This window comes from Hemicordylus capensis, chromosome 4 (genome assembly GCF_027244095.1).
Source record: "Hemicordylus capensis ecotype Gifberg chromosome 4, rHemCap1.1.pri, whole genome shotgun sequence".
Lineage (NCBI taxonomy): Eukaryota > Metazoa > Chordata > Lepidosauria > Squamata > Cordylidae > Hemicordylus > Hemicordylus capensis.
This window is the reverse complement of record NC_069660.1, coordinates 130,304,658-130,326,289: the sequence shown is the minus strand read 5'-3', so window position 1 is coordinate 130,326,289 and position 21,632 is coordinate 130,304,658.

Genomic DNA, 21,632 nt, shown 5'->3' with positions numbered 1-21,632 from the left:
TGGATGTCAATGCCGAAGAATCTCTCCCAGCAGCAACCCGATCTCTTCTGTCTCTCCTGGACTCGACGTCGAGCGGCCGCTCGACATTTACCGGCTTCCCTTCAGTGGGCGTTGAAGCCGAGGGAGGAACACCTACCTTGTCTCATCCTCCAGCTCCACCATCCTCCAACAACTTGCCACACACTCCTTGGCACTCCTGTGGTTATAGACACCCTTCCTTAGGGGTCTCTTCTCCAGCTGGTCCCTACAGAGATGGCGTTAACCTGCCCTGGAGACAAGTAGCACCTGCTCATCCCTTTGCAACTTTTGCGACAATTGCGACCCAAACGTGTGGCTCCATGAACAACCATTGCGCCACACAGACTTCACCACTCCACCTTAAGTCTACATCTACACAGACAAGTCTCCTAAAACTACAAAGCAATTCAGCCACGCAAACGGATCCTCACCGTGCTGAGGACGCTCAGCTGCAGCCTGCCTCTCCCTCCGAACACTACGGCTCCTCTGACTTTGAGTCCGACCCTGAAGACACCAGTTCCATTGTGGAACCACCTACGGCTGTAGCACCGGTAACTTATGTTTCACCAAATGATGAAATGAAAGCATACCACAAACAGATTCGGGCCATGGCTGATGCTCTTGGTCTAGATATCCAGTCGCAGTTGGCAACTATCGAGGACCCAGTATATAAATTTATGTTGAAGACTCAAATGACAGCCCCAGTTGCCCTTCCAATGTTACCAGTAATTACAAGGGCTGCGAAATGCGCTTGGGAAGTCCTCCACACTTCCACCCCGACGTCAAAGAAATTGGAAAGTCTCTATAGAATTCAAGATAAGGATAATGACTATCTGCTCAAGCACCCGGCGCCAAACTCTCTAGTAATAGATTGTGCCACGGCGTCTAAGTCTGGCAAGAGGTACACAGTCCCTCCTGATAAGGAAGGTAGAAAACTGGACCTATTGGGAAGGAAGATCTATTCAACCTCTTGCCTTTCTATTAAGGTAGCAAACTATGCGGCCTGCACTACAATGTACACTCATGGTCTCTGGGAACAGTTGGAGAAAGATTTGGACTGCCTATCCTTAGAAGACTTTAAAGCTAAATTCCACCAAGTCTTAGAGAACTCTGGAGACCTAACACGCAGACAGCTCAGCATAGCCAAACATCTAGCTGAGAGCGAATCTCGGGCAATGGCGGCAGCGATAACCCTGAGAAGACACGCTTGGCTGCGGTCTATGGGACTCCAAATGGATATGAGAGAAAGAATAGAAGGATTACCATTTGATGGTACTGGCCTTTTCAGTGAAACAACTGACTCCACTATGGAGCAGTTAAAGAAATCAAAATTCACTGCAAAAACTTTCAGCTCGCATCCTTTGACCTCTTCCTCAACATCAACGTACAGGAACAACTATGGAAAATTCAAACCTTCCTACAGGTCACAAGACAGGCGTCACTTTAGGAAGCCCTACTCGTCTTACCAGCGTCGCCCGTTCTATAATAAGAAAAGGGCTCCTCAATCACAGCAAGCGAAGCCACAAGAACCCCAAAAGCATCTTTGAAACTGTGGACTGCCCATCGACACCAACCTCCCTACCGTCTCCATACACCCCCCCTTCCCTGCCAGCGGGGGCCTCTCCACCAGCACTGATGGATCTCTCCATCCTTCCGTCCCTGCCAACGATCAAACTGGCAAGCCATGCCCCCGCATGGCACAGCATAACATCAGACCGGTGGGTCCTGAAGATTATCACATATGGTTACGCAATAGAATTCAGGACTCTTCCACGCTTCACGGGGGTGAGATGCACTCCCTCCTCGAGGCTGCTTCTGCAGGAGGTGAAGGAGCTTCTGGAAAAGGGGGCTATTGCCCCGGTGTCATGGGCAGACAGGCTAACGGGGTTCTATTCACACTATTTTCAGATCCCCAAGAGGGATGGGGGGATCCGTCCCATCATGGACCTCCGTTGCCTGAACAAGTTTATCCACGTCAAAAAGTTCCGTATGATGGCGTTGCAACAGATCCTCCCACTACTCCAGGGGGAAAAGTGGCTTGCGACGCTGGATCTCAGGGACGCCTATTTTCATATCAATATACGTCCGGACCACCGCAAATACCTACGTTTCACTGTCGGCGACAAAGTGTTTCAGTACAATGTATTGCCCTTCGGACTGTCCACCGCTCCGAGGGTTTTTACAAAATGTATGGCAGCAGTGATTGCCCATCTAAGAACCAGGGGTGTATCGGTCTACCCTTACCTGGACGACTGGCTCCTAACTGCAAAAGTCAAAGACGAGTTAGTTTTGCACATCCAATATGTAGTGAACCTACTTCACGATTTGGGCATCGAGATAAACTGGAAGAAATCGCATCTGGAACCATCACCTATAATCTCCTACATAGGGGCAATCCTAGACACAACACAACAAAGCGCCTTTCTCCCGGAGGAGAGATTCAACTGCATCCTGAACCAAATCTCCGAGTTTCAAGATCATCCCCTACAGCCAGCCCGTATGATTCAACGTCTGTTGGGCCTTATGTCAGCTTGCAATACAGTAATCTATTATGCGAGACTCAAGATGAGAAAGCTCCAACTCTGGTTTCTTTCAGTATTTCGTCCAATCAGAGACAGTCAATCAAAGCGCCTTCTACTTCCCCCGGAAGTACTCCGGTCGCTCTCCTGGTGGACCAAGCGGAAGAACCTACTTGAGGGAGTACCCTTTCGATCCCCCTCCCCTTCGGTTTGGATGGCGACGGATGCCTCGCTCCAGGGCTGGGGGGCCCATTGCGACAACCACAAAATTCAAGGGAAGTGGTCCCCTCAACGTGCCAAATTGCACATCAACTTCCTAGAGCTTCTGGCTGTTTTTCAAGCACTACAGTCATTCCTACCTGTCCTTCAAGGGAAAATTGTTCAGATCCACCTCGACAACACAACCGCCCAGGCATATATAAACCGCCAGGGAGGGACGGTCTCCTGGAGTCTGTGTGCTCTCAGTGTTCAAATGTGGCACTGGTGTATTCTACACCGCATTTACCCCAAAGCTGTTCACATCAAGGGCCTGGACAACACCCTAGCAGACGACCTGAGCAGAGTCTTCTTGCAGGACCGTCAGCACGAATGGGAACTCCGCACGGATGTGATAACTCCCTTCTTCAACCGGTGGATGAGGCCTTCAGTGGACCTCTTTGCTTGCTCAGAGAACACGAAATGCGATCGCTTCTGTTCAAGGGCGGGCCACGACATTCTGTCTCTCGGAGATGCTTTTCAGTTGGATTGGTCCCTAGAGACACCTTACATGTTTCCCCCCCTGCCATTGATACACAGAGTGGTAGCTTGTCTTCTCTGCAATCCAACCAACTGCATCCTAGTGACTCCATGGTGGCCAAGGCAACCTTGGTTTCCGCAAGTACGCAGACTTGGATGCAAATAATGACTTGGGGGTGCTGTGCGTCAGCCAACCAAACAGTCTACCACTTAATGGTACTGCCATCCCAGTGATGAGGATGTATGTGTGTATTCGCCTCATATTCTCCTCTTCCATTCTATTACCTCGATTGATTCCATGTTAAGTTGCTTTACTGTGCATTTTTGCAGAAGTGTACGCTTCAAAATAAGGAAGTAGAATGACTGTAGTCTGCTTTTCTAGAATGGAAAGCCTCTGGAGTAAGGAGGAAATTACCTCCATCATGGCACAGCACAGTGTAAAGTGCCCTGTTATTGAAGACTCTTTGTATTAAAATATGTAAGTCTAATAGGAGTTGAAGAAAAATAAAGGTCAAACACTATCCGAACAAGTAAAATGTGTTAGTATACTGTGAAAACACATCTGTCATAAGATATTTGTGCCATTTTACAGTACAGAAAGAAAGACAATTTCAAACGTCGAACATGTTTTCCATTGGGTGTGGTTGGATAACTGCTTGGAAGTATATATGTTCATGTGTACACGCATGCCCTGTTCATTCCCTGTATCCATTGAAATAAATCTGTATTTAACTTGGCAGAAAGAAAAGGGAAACGAATGAGGCCCTTCCACTTGTCTGCTTGGTCAAACTGATTCCATCAGCAACCAACCACTTTGCAAGAGAAGGAGCAAGACCTTTGTATTTTAGATTTCATTAGCCTCTTGAGTTTTCCTGTTTTAAAAAAGGAGAAAATAATCAGTATGAGAGTCAATAACTTCTTAGTCTGTCTAGAGATGTTTATTAAATATTGTACAACTAATTGGATTAACATGCAATAAGAGTGTGTTGAAGTACAGATATTCTTTGTATTAGCATAAAGGGAAGTCTAATCATTGCCTTTTGGTATTGCTTCAAATTTATTTGGATTCCAGAGAGTCTTTGAAAGGCTGTGATTACAGAAGTTGAGCAGCATACCTTCTAAACTGGAGGTTAATTGGCAAATATATTTAGCAAACAGTAGCGTTTCAGTTAAATCATTAGTTGTACATGTATAGTAGTTGTGTTATGTCTTCTAGGGGTAAAGGTAAAGCTGTGCCGTCGAGTTGGTGTCAAATCATGGCGACCACAGAGCCATGTGGTTTTCTTGGTAGAATACAGGAGGGGTTTACCATTGCCATCTCCCATGCAGTATGAGATGATGCCTTTCAGCAATGCAGTTTTATATCCTCTGCTAGTGTGTGCATGTATATATGCAACTATAGCACACAATGGAGTCTGACATACAACAATGAATGCTGACAACTGTCTGCTAAAAAAACCTTTTTAAAAGTTGAGTCTCAATTATAACCTTTTGATATTCATTAGTCCTCTATGTTAGCGGTTGTGTCCAAATAAAGTTAGTCTTTAGGGCTGTGCAAAGTTTCAGGAGCCTATTTGGCTTTAGCACAAAGCGAAGCATCATCTGGTTGGAGCTAAAGCAAACCCTCCTTTAGCACCCCCTCCCCTTGCTCCTAAAAATGCTACAGACTTTTTCCCCTTTACCTGGAGTCTTTGGAATGGTGCAGGTGCTTCTGAAATATGTTTTCTGAGGCTGTATTCATTGCTGCAACCTCAGAAAAGACTATGATGCTGAGGTGGTTCCTGAAGAGGAGCAAGGCTGCTTTCTTAGTCTAAGTCCCATTGATCTTTTTTCATTGATCTCAGTGGTGCTTATTCCTGACTAACTTTCTTTGGATTCAGCCCTATGAGTGTTCTGAACAATCCTTCCATTTTCTGAAGCTATATATGAAGTTTGGATTCTTTTTATAAGACCATTCATGAATGCTGCATTTTTAATTGGATGTCAAACTTTACAAATGTCACTTTTTTAGGGTGGAAACCGAAACTGAAATGTTGTGTTCTAGTGCGACCTGTGCAGCTAAGTCAGGTCTTCTGTCATGCGCAGAAGCCATGTGCATACTGGCAGCCGGAGGCAGCATGTGGGCATAGCTGGGAGGAGCACAGGATGGCAGCAATAGCAGTGAGAGGAGGAGTAGATATAGACCTGTTCTCCTCCACTTTAAAAGTTATGTAAACCCTTGATTTTAAAGGGAAGTGCCCACGATTCGGGCAGCCAAATCACGTTTTGGCACATCCCTAATTAGGACTCCTTACTTCCTAGCATTTTAACAGCTGCCATAGCAGCACCCTTACTTAGCAGCAAGCATAGCCATAAGCTCAACTAGAGCTACTTCAGCCATGTTTGAGTACACCTTGCAATGCAGATTGCAGAGCAGACCAGAGCAATGAGTGAAGCACAAGTTAGTCTCATAGGAACATAGGAAACTGCCATATACTGAGTCAGACCAGTGGTCTATCTAGCTCAGTATTGTCTTCACAGACTGGCAGCGGCTTCTCCAAGGTTGCAGGCAGGAATCTTTCTCAGCCCTATCTTGGAGAAGCCAGAGAGGGAACTTGGAACCTTCTGCTCTTCCCAGAGCGGCTTCATCCCCTGAGGGGAATATCTTGCAGTGCTCACACATCAAGTCTCCCATTCAGATGCAATCAGGGCAGACCCTGCTTAGCTATGGGGACAAGTCATACTTGCTACCACAAGACCAGCTCTGCTCTCCAAGTCTCAAGGCTAGACCTGGAGCTCATCATAGCAATCACCAATAAATAATGCACAGAGAGCTGCCACTATCCATTTCTCACCACAACACTATCTCACAAACAAAACAAACCACAGCTCAAGGAAGTCAAGCACCCAAATTCTGCCTTTATCAGTCTATCAAAACTAGATAGTTATAGCAGCAGTAGCACAGCATATCATACTCAACTGAGAAAATAAAACCACAAAATAAAACCTTCCTTGATTCTTACTCCTCTCCTGATGTATCTTCTACGAGAGAATATAAGGGGTTTCTCTGCCTCCCAGTCTCTTTGAATAGATTCTGAAATTCCCTCCTTTTGTGTCCCCCCTTCCCTCCTCCCTCTCCCCCAGCCCATGGGGGCACTGTTGCTTATGACACCACTTAATTTCTATGATAACAAGCCAACCAAGAAGCAAGGAGGTTGCAAGCCAATCGGAAGCCACTGCCAGAAAACCAACCAGTAAGGGGGAAGCAGGCATCCAAAATAGCACTTGGAATTTAGGAATGTTTTGAATGAAATGGGTGGTTCTCCAAGCTTGAATCGGGCCCTTTATTTAAAAGGTGTTCTTTTTCGAGCTCAAAACATTTGAAATGGTCCATTTTCATTCAGAATGTTTTGCCGTCGGAACATAAGAACAGCCCTGCTGGATCAGGCCCAAGGCCTATCTAGTCTGTGTTCCACACAGTGGCCCACCAGATGCCTCTAAGAAGTCCACAGGCAAGAGATGGATGAGGGCATGCCCTCTCTCTTGCTGTTGCTCCCCTGCCACTGGTATTTAGAGGCATCTTGCTTCTGAGGCTGGAGGTGGCCTATAGCCACCAACTAGTAGCCATTGATAGACCTGTTCTCCATGAATTTGTACAAGCCCCTTTTAAAGCCATCCAAGCTAGTGAAGAGAGGAGAGCTGGTCTTGTGGTAGCAAGCATGACTTGTCCCCATAGCTAAGCAGGGTCTGCCCTGGTTGCATCTGAATGGGAGACTTGATGTGTGAGCACTGCAAGATCCCCTTCATCGCCTCAGGGGATGAAGCCGCTGTGGGAAGAGCAGAAGGTTTCAAGTTCCCTCCCTGGCTTCTCCAAGATAGAACTGAGAGAGATTCCTGCCTGCAACCTTGGAGAGAACCCGCTGCCAGTCTGTGAAGACAATACTGAGCTAGATAGACCAATGGTCTGACTCAGTATATGGCAGTTTCCTATGTTCCTAGTGGCCATCGCCACATCCCGTGGCAGATAATTCCATAGATTATGTCCTGTGTGGGAAAGTACTTCCTTTTTTTTGGTCCTAAATTTCCTGGCCTTCAGTTTCATGGGATGACCCCTGGTTCTAGTGTTATAAGAGAGAGGGAGTTATGAGAGAAGGAGAAAAATTGCTCTCTGTCTAGTCCTTCTACTCCATCTCTATTCCTGTCACTCTCTCTACTCCATGCCTAATTTTATACACTTCTATCATGTTTCCCCATAGTTGGCTCTTTTCCAAACTAAAAAGCCCCAGATGCTGTAGCCTTGCCTCATAAGGAAGATGCCCCAGGCCCCTGAACATCTTGCCTTTCCTCTTCTGTACCTTTCCCAGTTCTACAGTGTTCTATAGAATAGGGATGTGCATGGACCATGAAGGTGCGGTCTGACACTGAGGTGTGTGTGTTGCTTTAAGGGCGGGGGGGGTTGTACTTTCCCCTTCTGCCGCTTTCCCCCCTCCGACACTCCATTTTCAAGCAAAATCTTCGGGGTGGCAGCGGTCCTCCCTGCTGCCCCTGCCCCCTTGTTGCCTGCTAAAAGCGGAAGTAACGTCCGTGCATGCTCCTGACGCACACGTCACAGTGATGTGCATGACGCGTGTGCGGTGGCGGCGGGTGCATGTGCAGAAGTTACTTCCACTTCTAGCAGGCAACAAGGGGGCAGGGGCAGCAGGGAGGACTGCTGCCGCCCTGAAGATTTTGCTTGAAAATGGAGCGCCGGTGGGGGAAAAGCGACGGGAGGGGTAAGTACAACCCCCCCCCACCCTTAAAGCAACACCCCTCTGGCGTCAGACCGCCGAACCAGCAAACCAGTTCGCAGGCCTCTTACATTGCCTGTGAACCAGTTCGTGCACATCCCTACCGAATGCAACGTTCTGTACATCCCTATTATATAATAAACAGTAGTGACCTTCAGCCAGTTTGCAGTATCTCAGAATAGAATTTTAAAACTACTTTTCATGCTCTATAGTAGCACAGGTATTAATGTGCCCTTGCTGCCCAATTGGATGCTGTGAAGAAAGGCGTATAAAGAATTGTATGGAAAATCTACAACCTTGATGCTTAAGAGGAACACTTTCTACACATATCCTGGCTGTTTTCAAGAATACCTTCATATAGGTAACAAGATAGCATATGTATTTCATCCTTGTATGTTGGTCAGGCTGGGGAGAAAGCAGCACTTTGATGTCAAACAGTTTTCATAAGTCTGGTATTTTATGCTCAACTTCTGGAGACTCAACTTCTGGAGGATATGTGAAAACACTGGCCCTTTTTTTCATGAGCAATCCTGATCTTTATGACCAGAGCAGTCCTGAACAGCAGAGGAATATTGGCAAGGCAAAAACATTGCCCCCCAAAAGCTAAAATATATTCCTGAGTCCTAAAAACTTAACCATTTCCAGCCTAGCATGCAAACTTTTAATTTTGGAGATAAAATTATTTTGAAATACTTGCAGTAGCTCTACTGTGTGATATGAGCTGAAGTCACTAGCAGTTTCCACACCCTTATTCAAAATATTTTACTATATTCATACATTGAATTGGGCGTGAGTGTAACGATTGCTAGTACTCGGCACTTATACAAGCCTTTCTGTCTTCAAAGCAATAGACAAGCATGGATGGATCTTGCATAATCATCTTCCTAACTAAGGTGATGACGGTGGTAATTAAGAGTTCCCATGCATGCTTTGAAGTCAGTATCTGATATAAATGCTGTAGAATGATGGTGATGATGGTGTAGTGCGGTGAAGGGCAAGAACTAGGCTTGGCTGGGAGCCAAACTGAGCCACCCACCACCTCCTGCAGGCTCCAGAGGCTTGGGACCGGCATTTCTCAAGCAGCAGCTTCCTCTGCTGACACAAAGCACACCAAAGCCTTAGGGGTGCCTGAAGCAGCACGTTGGAGCCCAGCCCTCATCTTTACTTTCAGGCAAAAGGAAATTTTCTCTGCAGTAAATAACACACCTAAAAGACTTCCAAGCAATGTATTTATTGTTGCATTTATTCTTGCATTTATTTATTTATTGTTGCATTTATATACCGCCTTTCGTTAAAAGACAACCCCAAGACGGTTTACAAAAGTTAAAACATACAATAAAAATATTACGCTAAAAAATATAAAAACGAACCAAATTTAAAATCTATAAAATACAAGCATAAAAACAATACAACAGGTAAAAACACACGGAAGCAGCAGTAAAAATGATTATGTAAAAGCCTGGATAAAAAGCCAAGTTTTAACAAGCTTTCTAAAAGCCTTGATGGAGTCCAAGGAGCGAATGTATTCCACTTTGTTTAGTTCTTGAGCAATTTGTTCACACAAAAATATCCAGCTAAGCACCTACAAATAGCTAGCTGTTTTTTAAAATATAATAATAATAATAATAATAATAATAATAATAATAATAATTTTAAAAAAAAATTAAAAAAGACTTGTTTTTCTTTCTTCTCGACTACAGTCATATCTGGTGTATTGTGTGGCAGATGTTTGTCTGTTTGTAGTCGGAAGTCCCATAATATTTTTACATCTTCATTTTCTTCAACTTTTTCAATTTTATGGTCCCACCAATGTTTGGCTACAGGTAGCTTGTATTTTTTGAAGATGTTCCAGTATATCATCCCTGCTACTTTGTTATGCCTTTGTTTGTAGTCAATCTGTGCGATCTTTTTACAACAGCTTATTAGGTGGTCCACTGTTTCATCCGCTTCTTTACAAAGGCAGCACTTGCTGTTTGTTGTGGATTTTTCGACTTTTGCTCTTATTGCATTTGTTCTTAGTGCCTGTTCTTGTGCAGCCAGTATTAAACCCTCTGTTTCTTTCTTCAAGTTGCCATTCTTAAGCCATTGCCAGGTCTTGGTGATGTCTGATTTTCCACTTATATTGTGCAAATATTGACCATGCAGTGGCTTATTTTTCCATTTTTCTGCTCGGTTCTTGACTTGTTCTTTCTTGTAGGCCTGCTTTGTTTCATTGGTTTTCAATAGTTACTCATTATTGACCATTTGAAGTGCATCTTCTTCACTGTCCTTGATATATTCTTCAAGGCCTCTTTTCTCCTCCTCTACTGTTTGATGGACTTGTAGCATTCCTCTTCCACCTGAGCTGCGAGGGAAGTATAGCCTATCGACATCACTGTGGGGGTGCAGAGCATGATTGATGGTCATGATTTTCCTGGTCTTACGGTCTAGCGTCTCTAGCTCGGCCTGGGTCCAATCTATTATTCCTGTAGTGTATCTGATCACAGGTATAGCCCAGGTGTTTATGGCTTGTATGGTGTTCCTGCCATTGAGTTTGGACTTGAGGATTTTTCTAACTCTCCTGATGTATTCACTTCCAATTTTTCTTTTAACTTCAGTGTGTGCGATGTTATCAGCCTGGAGAATGCCCAAGTATTTGTAAGGTTCCTTCTCTTCCAGGTTCTTGATCTTGCTTCCATTGGGCAGTTCTATTCCTTCTGTTTTTGTTATTTTCCCTCTGTTCATTATTAATGCAGCACACTTGTCTAGTCCAAACTCCATTGCTATATCGCTACTGAATATACGGACAGTGTTTAGCAGTGATTCGATTTCTGACAGGGACTTTCCATACAACTTCAGATCGTCCATGTACAGCAGATGGTTCATTTTACTTGATGTTTTAGATGTTTGGTATCCGAGGCCTGTTTTGTTTAATATTTGTGAAAGTGGGGTCATGGCGATTACAAACAGCAGAGGGGATAGTGAGTCCCCTTGGAAAATGCCTCTTCTAATGCTAACCTGTCCAAGTGTCTCGCCATTGATTGTTAACGGTGTACTCCACATGCTCATTGCTTTTTAAATAAATATCTGAATGTTTTTGCTGACACCAGTTGTTTCTAAACATTTTAGTATCCATGTGTGAGGCAATGAATCAAAGGCTTTCTTGTAGTCAATCCATGCAACACTTAGATTGGTTTTTCTTCTCTTGCAATTTTCTAAAATCATTTTGTCAATCAGCAGCTGGTCTTTTGTGCCTCTAGTGTTCGGGCAATTTCCTTTCTGTTCAACTGGAAGCTGTTTGTTAGTTAATAAGTGTTGCATCACTTCATCTGCTGTTATTCCAGTTAATAATTTGAACATGGTTGGCAGGCAGGTTATCGGTCTATAATTACTTGGAACTGCACCTTTTGCTGGGTCTTTCATGATGAGATGAGTTTTCCCAGTTGTTAGCCATTGTTCAATATCCTCCTTGCAAAATGTGATTGAACTGTTTTGATAGTTGTTTATGAAGGCTAGTTAGGTGTTTAAGCCCGAAGCCATGCAGTTCATCGTTGCCTGGAGCAGTCCAATTTTTAATTTTCTTTGCTCTTTCACTGATTAATTCTGGTGTTATTATTAGATCTTGCATTTGTTGGTTACATTTTTTGACCTCTTTCATCCAGCCTGCTTTTTTATTATAATCTATTGGATTGTCCCATAATTTCCCCCAGAACTGCACTGTTTCTTCTTTATTTGGTGTTTCTAAGTTTCTTGCAGTTTCTCCTTCTATGCTTTGGTAGAAACATCTCTGATTCGACTAGAATTGGAGATTCTGCCTGTGTTGTGTAATTCTGGCTTCATATCTGCTTCATATCTGCTTCATATCTTCTTTGACACTGCTGTTATTTGCTGTTTTATTATTTCCAGGACTTCTCTAATTTTCCTTGAATCTAGGTGGTATTTTTGGATCAGATACTGTTTGATGTTTTCATTCTTCAGCTTCTTGTCTTTCATATCTTTCAATTTACTAGCATCTGATCTAAGCCTGGAGATTTTATTTTCTAATTTAATCTTCCATTTAGGTGATGTACTACTTCCTTTTTTTACAGGTCCATTGATCTTATATCCGAGCTCTTGTGTTGTTATTACACTGCACTGTACATTAGTTGGTTTGTTTCTTGCAAATTCTTGGCTGTTATTTCTGCAAGTGCAGCATTTACATCTTTTAATGCCTGAGCAAGTTGTTTTTTGGCAATTGTTTTTAGAGCTGGAAGTCAAACCCTGGTGGTTGTTTGGTTCATGTGTTCAGTTATTTTTTTGCTTTAGTTCTTGTTACTTTTCTGTTAAATGGCATTTGGGTTTTTGAGGTGAAGGCAAAGAGGAGGTTGCCTGGTTTTGATTTTGAAACAGTTCAGCAACAGTGGCATCCTCTATTTCCAACACCTCCTCCACCTGCGCCTGAGCAACTGCTTCAGTTGGTGGTAATTCTTCTTCCATATCTTGAGCCTGTGTTGCTCTTTGCAGTTCTTCCAGCTCAACTTCTGTGAATACTTTATTTCTTATTATGAATCTTCTCTGGTCTGCTAGCCTTTGTTCTGTTATTTCTGTATCTGGATGCTTCTCTTTCCAAATTTGGTACATTCTTTTTAAATAACCTCTTCTAGTTGGACTAGACTTGTAATAGCAGATCATTATTTCCTTGTTGGCATTTTTCGTATATTTTTTTCGGTTAAGCGACGTTTCTTCCAGTAACCTTGCAGTCTCCAGCCTTGGTTGATCAACTGAAGATCCTGAGTCCTGTAGCCCACTTGCCACCAGATGTCCAGGGACTCCAGCACCTGGTGCGGTCCTTTTTGACCCGCGTGACGACCGATCCGGTATAGATTAAAGTTACGTCTCACCATATTGTTGATGGGAGAGACACTCTTTGTCTGGCTCCTCTGGTGAGACCTGTCCAATATGGTTTACTACTACTACTACTACTACTATTATTATTATTTTATTAGTACCATCTTTTTGCCTGGGACTGAAGCAACTTATTTATTTATTTATTTATTTATTTATTTATTACTCTCCTGCCGCTTATGCTAACCAAATGTCAGTGCAGACAAACCAGGGGTGCTGATCTTCCAGAAAGAGGAGTCTGTCCCTGACACATAGAAGCATAAGGGGCAGCAGTGGTGAATGTGGGCAATTCCTAGCAAATATGGCACATACCAGTTCCTTCATAGAGGAGGGACAACCAGCAGTGATAGCAAGTTCAAAGCCAAAGTAGCCTAGAATTGTTCTTCAGTAAGGAGAGGGGACTGTTTTCTTAGTTGAGAGCTGAACCCTTAAAAATGACAAGGTTAGTGGTTTACACGAACAGGGATATAGAAAGCTGCTGGTGGCCGGAACTTTGTTTTAAGTAGACACATGCGCTACTATGTATGTTCCCTAACCACACTCCCTGTGTCTGATGTTGTGTGGGGTGTGTGGCCAAACTTGAAAATGGGGCCCTTCAGCCCCGTTAGTGAGGCTCTTCAGCCAGCACTGGGTTCCAAGCCTGTCTGGGAGTGCCTCTCTGTTGAGGCATTCTCAGCCAGGCTGGGAATACAGTGCTGGCTGAAGTGTTGTCAGGGCTGAATAGCCCAATTTTCACATATGGCCATGCCCCCTGCATCTGACCTTGATACAGGAGGTGTGGCCAAGCTAAAAAATGGGGCAATTTACCCCTGTTAGTGAGGCTTTACAGCCAGTGCTGGGTTTCCAGTCTGACTGAGAGTGCCTCTCTTTGTATTGCAAGGCAGATAGAGGCACTCCCAGCCAGGAATACAGCACTGGCTGAAGCACCTTGCAGATGGGGCCGAGTAGCCCCATTTTCGAGTCTAGCCATGCCCCTTGCATCAAAGTCAGACACAGGAGATGTGGCTAGGGGCTGCAGGGCATCCCCAGGAAAATGGCGGCCCATGTTCTTTGAACATGCATGTGCAATGGCGGCTCTGCCCCTGTACAAGAATCAGATTTCATTCGGGGCAAACAAGGGATGATTACTTTTCCAGAAAATAGGTACCATCTAAGGCTATCCATGATGAAACTGGACAAGCACAATCAAAGAGTTCAGGAGATGGTGAGCCAGCCTGGAGTAGAAACCCTGCCTAAGAGGAGGAGATGCCTTCCGCTGGAACTATCCACTTTTTCAGCAACATGCCCTGAGCAGCTAGCCATGATGGGTTTTAGGATTAGACACACTAACACAGACCAGCAGTTACAAAATCAAAAGGTGATTTATTTTAGCAAAGGGGCAAGGGTCTGGGTATGAAAAGGAGTGGGGGCAAGGAGAGAAGTTACAACACCACACATTAAACAGTAAACCAAATATTATAAGCTAACTAGCCTCCAAAACTAGCAGATCCTTTTGGTCTACTTTAAAAGGCAAGGGACTACATGTTGAGTCTCCAAGTTCCACCTGGAGGCTTTACACACACAGCTTCTGCCCTGAATCTCCTTCAGGAGAGAGTGTGTGCATTCACACACCATCCAAACTTACCCTGAAGTTCCATTGAGATCCTTGGACCCGCTCCACAGACAGGTAGGGCTTTGTGATGTGAATTCCAGCTTATCTCGAGGTATTTCTGGATTTTTAAAATGCTGGTTTTAAGCTACTTTTTCTGAAAACGCTGGAGCAAACAGGGAGAGGTGCTGACCTAGAATCATTAGCATGATAAGAGGCATGCTCTCTTCAGAAATGCAGATATAGTTCTTCAGTAATGTCTCCCCACCCCCTACATTGGCTAGAAGGAAAACACGGACGCCTGCATGTGGGCTTGTTTCAAAAGAAAACCGAGAGCAGAGGGGAGGGGCTGCTTTCCTCAGTGCCGCGAGTGTACTTCCAAGTGGCTTCGCTCAACATTTACCCCGAAGCCTGAAGCCAAGTGTGAATAACTCCCAGGAGGTTTTACACACATGGCTTTATACCTCAGGTTATCTGAAGAGCAAATCTGCTTCTCATCAGATTCGCAAGATGTTTACTTTGAGGGATTAAAATGACAGTCCATATAGCTGTCGCCTTCTCCCCGCACTCACTGGAAGATCTTTTTCCTGTGTGTTTGCACCTCCCTGGTCCAGGTTTTCCCTCCAACCGATCACAAATCACAGCACAGAGGTAGAGGGGAGAGAGCTTTTTAAAAAATAGTTTGACAGCTAAGAGCGCAAGACCAGCATAATGAGTTGCAAACAGATAGATCAAACAGCAGGACACTTAACCCTTGCCTTTGTGAATGACTGCCTTCATCATATAATGTTTATGCCCTCCGCCCGCCACACACAAACACACACACACACACACACACACACACACCCCTAATGGACTCTATTTGTCCCATTTTTTAACACTTAAAAGCAATTTTTAAAAAACTTTTAAAGCAGCGGCAGTGGAGCAGGATGGCAGTGAGAGCAGCTCTCTCGCCTCCCAGACAATGAAGAGAAGCTGCTCTGGAGCAGCAGGGATGTAGCAAGGTTGGAGGGGGCCCAAAGACAAGATTTTAAAATGGGTCCCCCCCTCACTGAAGCTCAGCTCATGAAGTAAAGAAATCTTAAATGAGGCTGAATAGTGGTAACAAAAAGCACAGTAAAAATGTTATATATGACCTATGTGCCACAACAGAACAGCATGAGCCCCTGGTGGCGCAGATGAGCCCCTGGTGGCGCAGTGGTAAAACTGCCGCCCTGTAACCAGAAGGTTACAAGTTCGATCCTGACCAGGGGCTCAAGGTTGACTCAGCCTTCCATCCTTCCGAGGTCGGTAAAATGAGTACCCAGAATGTTGGGGGCAATATGCTAAATCATTGCAAACCGCTTAGAGAGCTCCGGCTATAAAGTGGTATATAAATGTAAGTGCTATTGCTATTGCTATCATCCTAAATTATTTTTTTTAATGTTTTGTAAATTGTGGATGATGCAAGTCATTTAATGGTACTAGAGAAAGACATGCTGTTCTGGTAGCTCCGGGTCTTAACACTCACCTCAATTTCAGAGGAGGAATACAACTGAAGGAAGGCAGGGTGGGTGCGTGGCTGGGGGAGTCAGTCATGTGACTTGCCTCTGGGGGCCCCCCAAGGCAGTGGGCCCCAGACAACTGTCTCCCCTTGCTCTATTATAGTTACGCCCCTGTAGAGCAGGTTGGCTGGAGCACGGGGCACGCTGGTGAGTGGTGCGACAGCAGGCGCGTGTGCACACAGAAGCCTGAAATCGGCCCATCTGCCTCATTTGGAGACAGACAGGGCCAAGGATGGAAGCTCTTTGCCTTCCCTCCCAGCTCCTCCCCCCTGGACAGTCAGTGGCCAGCAGGGGTGAGTGCTCTAGAGCAGAGTTTCTCAACCACCGGTCCGGGGACCGCTGCCGGTCCCCGAAGGGTTGAGCGCCGGTCCCTGACTGGGAGTCAAACCCTCCCCCCCAACAACTGCAATCAAGGCACTCACTTCCTCAATTTTGCACATGGTACGGAAGAGGAAGAGTATCACCTTCTTGTCCCTTGCCTCCACGTGCTGCTGTGATCTTCCTACAGCTATTTTATTCCCTATCTTTACAGCTTCAAACTGTATGCGGTGTGGAAGGTATGCCACCTGAAGGGCTGCCACTTGAAGGGCTGCTGGTTCTTGCATGCTCATTGTTTGCAGCCAAAGGTTGATTGATTGAAACCCAGCTGCCTATTGTGGTCGAGGCGCCTTGAGAGGGAACGCTGTTTCCCTCTTGCATCGGTGGGGTGTTGTGGTCCCTCTGCCCCCTGTAACCCCCTGGTCTGCACCGCCGGTGGAGGACGGCGGTCCCCTTTATGACCTCGCCGGGTGCGGGGGACAATCTCTGGCCGGGATCATGCCGCGGTGAGGGCTAAGCAGAGGAGGGAGGGAGGAGGGCCGCCTTGGCTCACCTCGCAGGTATGCGCGGGCAGCATGTGGGACCACGTGAGCTGCGTGGCCCCAAAGGCAGGCTGGTGTGATTGGCTCCCGCAGGGGAGTTGGGAGGGGGGCACAGAAGTGCACATTGTGAGAGAGGATGGGGAACACTTGCTACACTCTGGTGCGCAAGCACAGTGGCGGCAGCTCTTGGACCCAGGCGACCTTCCGAGTGCAGTCCGGTGCACCATTGCCTCACCCACCCTGAACAGTGCCTCGTCTCCCCAGCGAGGAAAATGAGGCATCTACCACTACAACACCCCACACCCTCCGCCATCTCAGAATCACCCCCTTTCTTTTAATGCCAGGTCTCCACCGCTCTTCTTCACATTTTCTTTCACCATTAAAAAAACCCCATTCCCAGCACCTGCCATGTAACGAATTTAACGAGTTTTGGAGGAGCTGCACGGGTTTCATTAGGTCCACCTCACAAAGTGCACATCTAAGAGCAGGATCCAGATCAAGTCAGGTGATCATGACCAAGCAGCATTGACACAAATGAGAGATGACTAAATTAATTTCAGTGGGTGGTCGTGACTAACGTTGTCTGGATCCTGCCCTGCGACTACACAACTCCTGCTAAAACTCCACCTCCATCATGAGAGGGTTAAACTGTAGATTTCCGGCTCTACTGAGCTTGCCCTGCTCTCCTCTCCTCACCTCCTTTTTGCTTTGCTTGACATCCAGCCTGATGAAGCATTTTGGGGGATTCAAAAGCTTGCTTGTGCGTTGTTTTCATTGCCCCCATGTAGCTTTTGAATTTTTCTAATGGCCCAACATCCCCTCTCCATTGAGTAATCACAAGCACCTCCACCCCCACCCCACACATACTGAAGACATACTGGAGACAAATTTGTTCACCCAGGCTTTTAGATTCAGGGGTTCTCAACCTTGGGTATCCAGACATTGGTGGACTTCTACTCCCATAATCCCCAGCCATAATGGCCAAATGCCATTGTGGTTGGGGGTTACGGGAGTTTAACCCAAGGTTGAGAACCCCTAATATTCCATGTTTGCAAAAGATTCCAAATTTAATTATTTTAATGCTTATATTATTTTAATTGTAAACTGCCCAGAGATGCAAGTTTTGGGCAGTATAGAAGTCTGATAGATAGATAGATAGATAGATAGATAGATAGATAGATAGATAGATAGATAGATAGATTTGAAACCCCTTTACTAACTGCCGGTCCGGGAAACTGCGCATGAAGAATGTAGCGGTCCTTGAAACTCTGCACGAAGAATTTAGCGGTCCTTGACTCCAAAAAGGTTGAGAAACACTGCTCTAGAGACTCCTACGAGTCAGTCCCTCAGCTGCTGCCCTGTTGCACCACTCACCAGTGCGCTGCCTGCCCCAGCCACCCTGGCCCTGCCCCAGAGCAGCTTCCCTTCATCATTTGGGAGGTGGGAGAGCTGCTCTCACCACCATCCTGGTCCGCCGCCACTTCAAAAAAACAAACAAACCCAAAAAACTGCTCCAAGGTGGCCATGCCGCCCGTCCCCCCACTGGTCCCTGTCCCAATTTCTGCCAACGCAGCGTTGTGTTGGCAAATGCGCCCCCCTCCCACGCTTGCAATTGCAAATTACTTAGAGCAGACCATACTCAAAACAGCTGTCAAATTCCCAGAGGCGTATCTAGGGAAAATAGAGCCTAGGGCAAGCACTGAAATTGCGTCCCATCCAAACATCTGACACCCATCTTTTAGATAATCTTACCATAATATTAGCTCAAAAATACAAGTTCAGACACTTTCAGGAGAAACAGGTTGTAAGCAACACACACATGCATACATACACACAAACACACACACACACACACACACACGTGGAACATATGTGCCAGTCGCCTTCCCAAGGAAACGCAGCACATCCATGTGTTGGGCATGCCTCCATAGAGCTAAGCAGTGAAAGCTCTCCTTAGTAAATACTCTGCCACCTCAGCACAGCTCACTACAGCATGCTGCCTCCAAGAAATTCAGGGATGGGTTTTTTCTGTCCAAACAGCTTTTGCCTTAAAGGGAGATGGTTGCAATGGGAAATCCTAGGGGCCCCAAACAATCTGAAATTATCCAGCAGCTTACAATAGGCTTGGATCCAGCAGCCTGATCAGGAAGAAGGTGGAAGTTGCAACTAGCCACAGAACAGCAAAACAGTGTGATATTCTGTTTGTTTGTTTGTTTGTTTGTTTGTTTGTAAGCACCATACAAGTTAAAGGCAGGCACTTTCCAAGTTTGAAATCCCACAAACCTTATAATCAGATTGGTTGATAATATGCAGATAAAGACAGAGCTCTGTATAGAGAATGACAGCATACGAGTGAATATTTCTATTTTATTCCTTGCCTCTCCCCGCCACCCTTCAGTTTTGCCAGCTTACAAGGTATTAAACCAACATTGTCTTTTTAAGGGATGTTTTGTCCACTTACTTTTGTGCCATATATATCTTTTTTTTCAATGCTCGGGTCCCTTGCCAACAACTTTGCATTCTTCTGAGTCCTTAGATCAGGGAAAAATCTAGACTTGGGTCTTGCAGAGGCCATTTGAGCATGTGTGGTGGCCATTTTTGTTTTCAGCAGCCTTAAAAAAAAATTTTTTTAATGGCCACCTCACATGCTCAAATGGTCCCTGTGAGGCCTTCTGAGCATGTGCGGCGACCTCCAACATGGCCACCGCACTGATCTTTGTGGGGCAAAACCAGCCTGAAAATTAGCCCGAGACAGGCTGCTGCGGCAGTGATCTAAGAGGCTGGTGGGGGGAGGGGGGACCTTTGCAGACTCTCCCCCCCCCGGAGCCCTTAGAAAGCCCCCCAAAGGGGCTACAGGTATTTTTTAAAAAAAAAATTTAATCCGCAAATTGGGGAGGGGTGTGTGGGGCAGCATGGCACTGGCACCCCCCCAGTGGCACCTAGGGCACTTGCCCTGGCTGCCCCCACTAGTTTCACCTATGCAAACTCCCCTCCACTGAGTTTTGAAAAACATGTTTTAATTGCCATGACCAACACAAACATAACAGAGAAAACTGGGGCATAACAGAAGCCGGACATACTTTGGGCTAAGCCAGAATTTACAGCCTCCATTTGGGGAAAATCAAAGTCCTGCATGTCCTGGTCCCTGATAGCCGGCAGGGATGTCGGGGTAAATCCAGCTAATATGTGGACTGGCACACTCCAATCAGGAGTGGATTCACAATAAAAGCCCTGTGTGAAAAGCCTCCAGACAGATGCACTCCTCCTCTTCTTGAGTGAGACTTCCTTGAGACACAGCAGGCACACCCGGAGGCAGGGCCCAGGCCATCACTGCAAAGCGGTCTCTACTCCGCAGGGTACCCTAAGTTCTGTTTGGAACCATGGCTAGAGCAGCTATACTTGTAATGGGGAATCTGGTGGAGATTTCCCTTTAGAACTAAAGGGGTAGGGAAATCCACTAAAGGGTGACTGGGGGTTGGTGAGAAAAGTAGTTTAGAGTGCTTATTGGCCCGGAGCAGCGGTGGCACTGCTGCTCCCCGCTCCCAGTGCAGCTCAAGTGCGCAGCGATCCTTCTTTAGAAAGTCGCCCATGCAGCAATGGCATGGCTCCAGCCTCCGCATATGCACCGAGGCTGGAACCGTGCTGCCACCGCAGGGTGGCTTGTTGAAGAGGGATCGCCGTGTGCTTGGGCTGCACTGGGGGTGTGAGAAGCGGCAGCCACACTGGGCCGATGAGCACTTTAAACTGTTTTTCTTGCCGCCCACCCCCCTTTTCGATGCTGAAACTGGGCTTGGTTTGGTTAGATCGTGAAGTGAACCGCCGCAGTTCAGTTTGCAATCGAGTCGCCAGACTGGCCTGGTTTGAGGCAAACCAGTTCAGCATTAAACATTTCATACACACCTCTAGAAGAAGGTTCCTCGCACGACAGTGCCAGGCATCCCAGCCATGACATTGTGGTTACCTTTTCCGTGCAATCTGTACAACTTTTAATTCAAAGCCACGTGTGCTAATATATATGCCTGGAAAGCTTCATGCAAAGTCAAATGCAACATAATATTTTCTGATATTTATTTAATTGATGTATTTAATAGATTTTTGCCTTGCTGTTACCATGTTGGTCTTCAAGGGGACTTAGAACCATATTTGAATACAGCTGTTTTCCTCTGAGACAGGCTTCCGCATGTAGTTCTCCTACTCTAGAGCAAGCCACCCAACACCTGATATTTGCTACGGGAGGTCATGTTGAATTGTTAACCCCTAGAAGCCTGACGAGAAGGGCCTTTAGAATTCCCCTCACTGATGTCCGTGGTGCCTCTGGCTCTTGACCTCAGTGGTGGAACAAGCCCCCATTGGAAGCTGTTGATACCTTCATGAAATGCTTAAGTGCTAATGCTGTAAGTAATTGGACTATTACAGTCTTTCTGCTTTTAACCCCCTCCCCCCAAAAACCCCAACTAATGTTGCATATTGATTAAATTTTCTCCTTACTAGGTCACTAGGGTAATATATGAAGGAGTCTCTGGGAACCTGTCATTTTCCAATATCCTGCATTTCCCCCAGATCTACATAATTGCTGGGCAGAGCCTGCACATATTAAGAATATTCGCTCCCCTCCACACCATGCCTTATTCACAGAACACATTCTCTCTGTGGATCTTTGCCATTTGTTGAGTTAGTCTTTCTCAGATTACACTGGCAATCTGTTCAGAAACATAATTGTGCGTGACAGAGAAACAGTT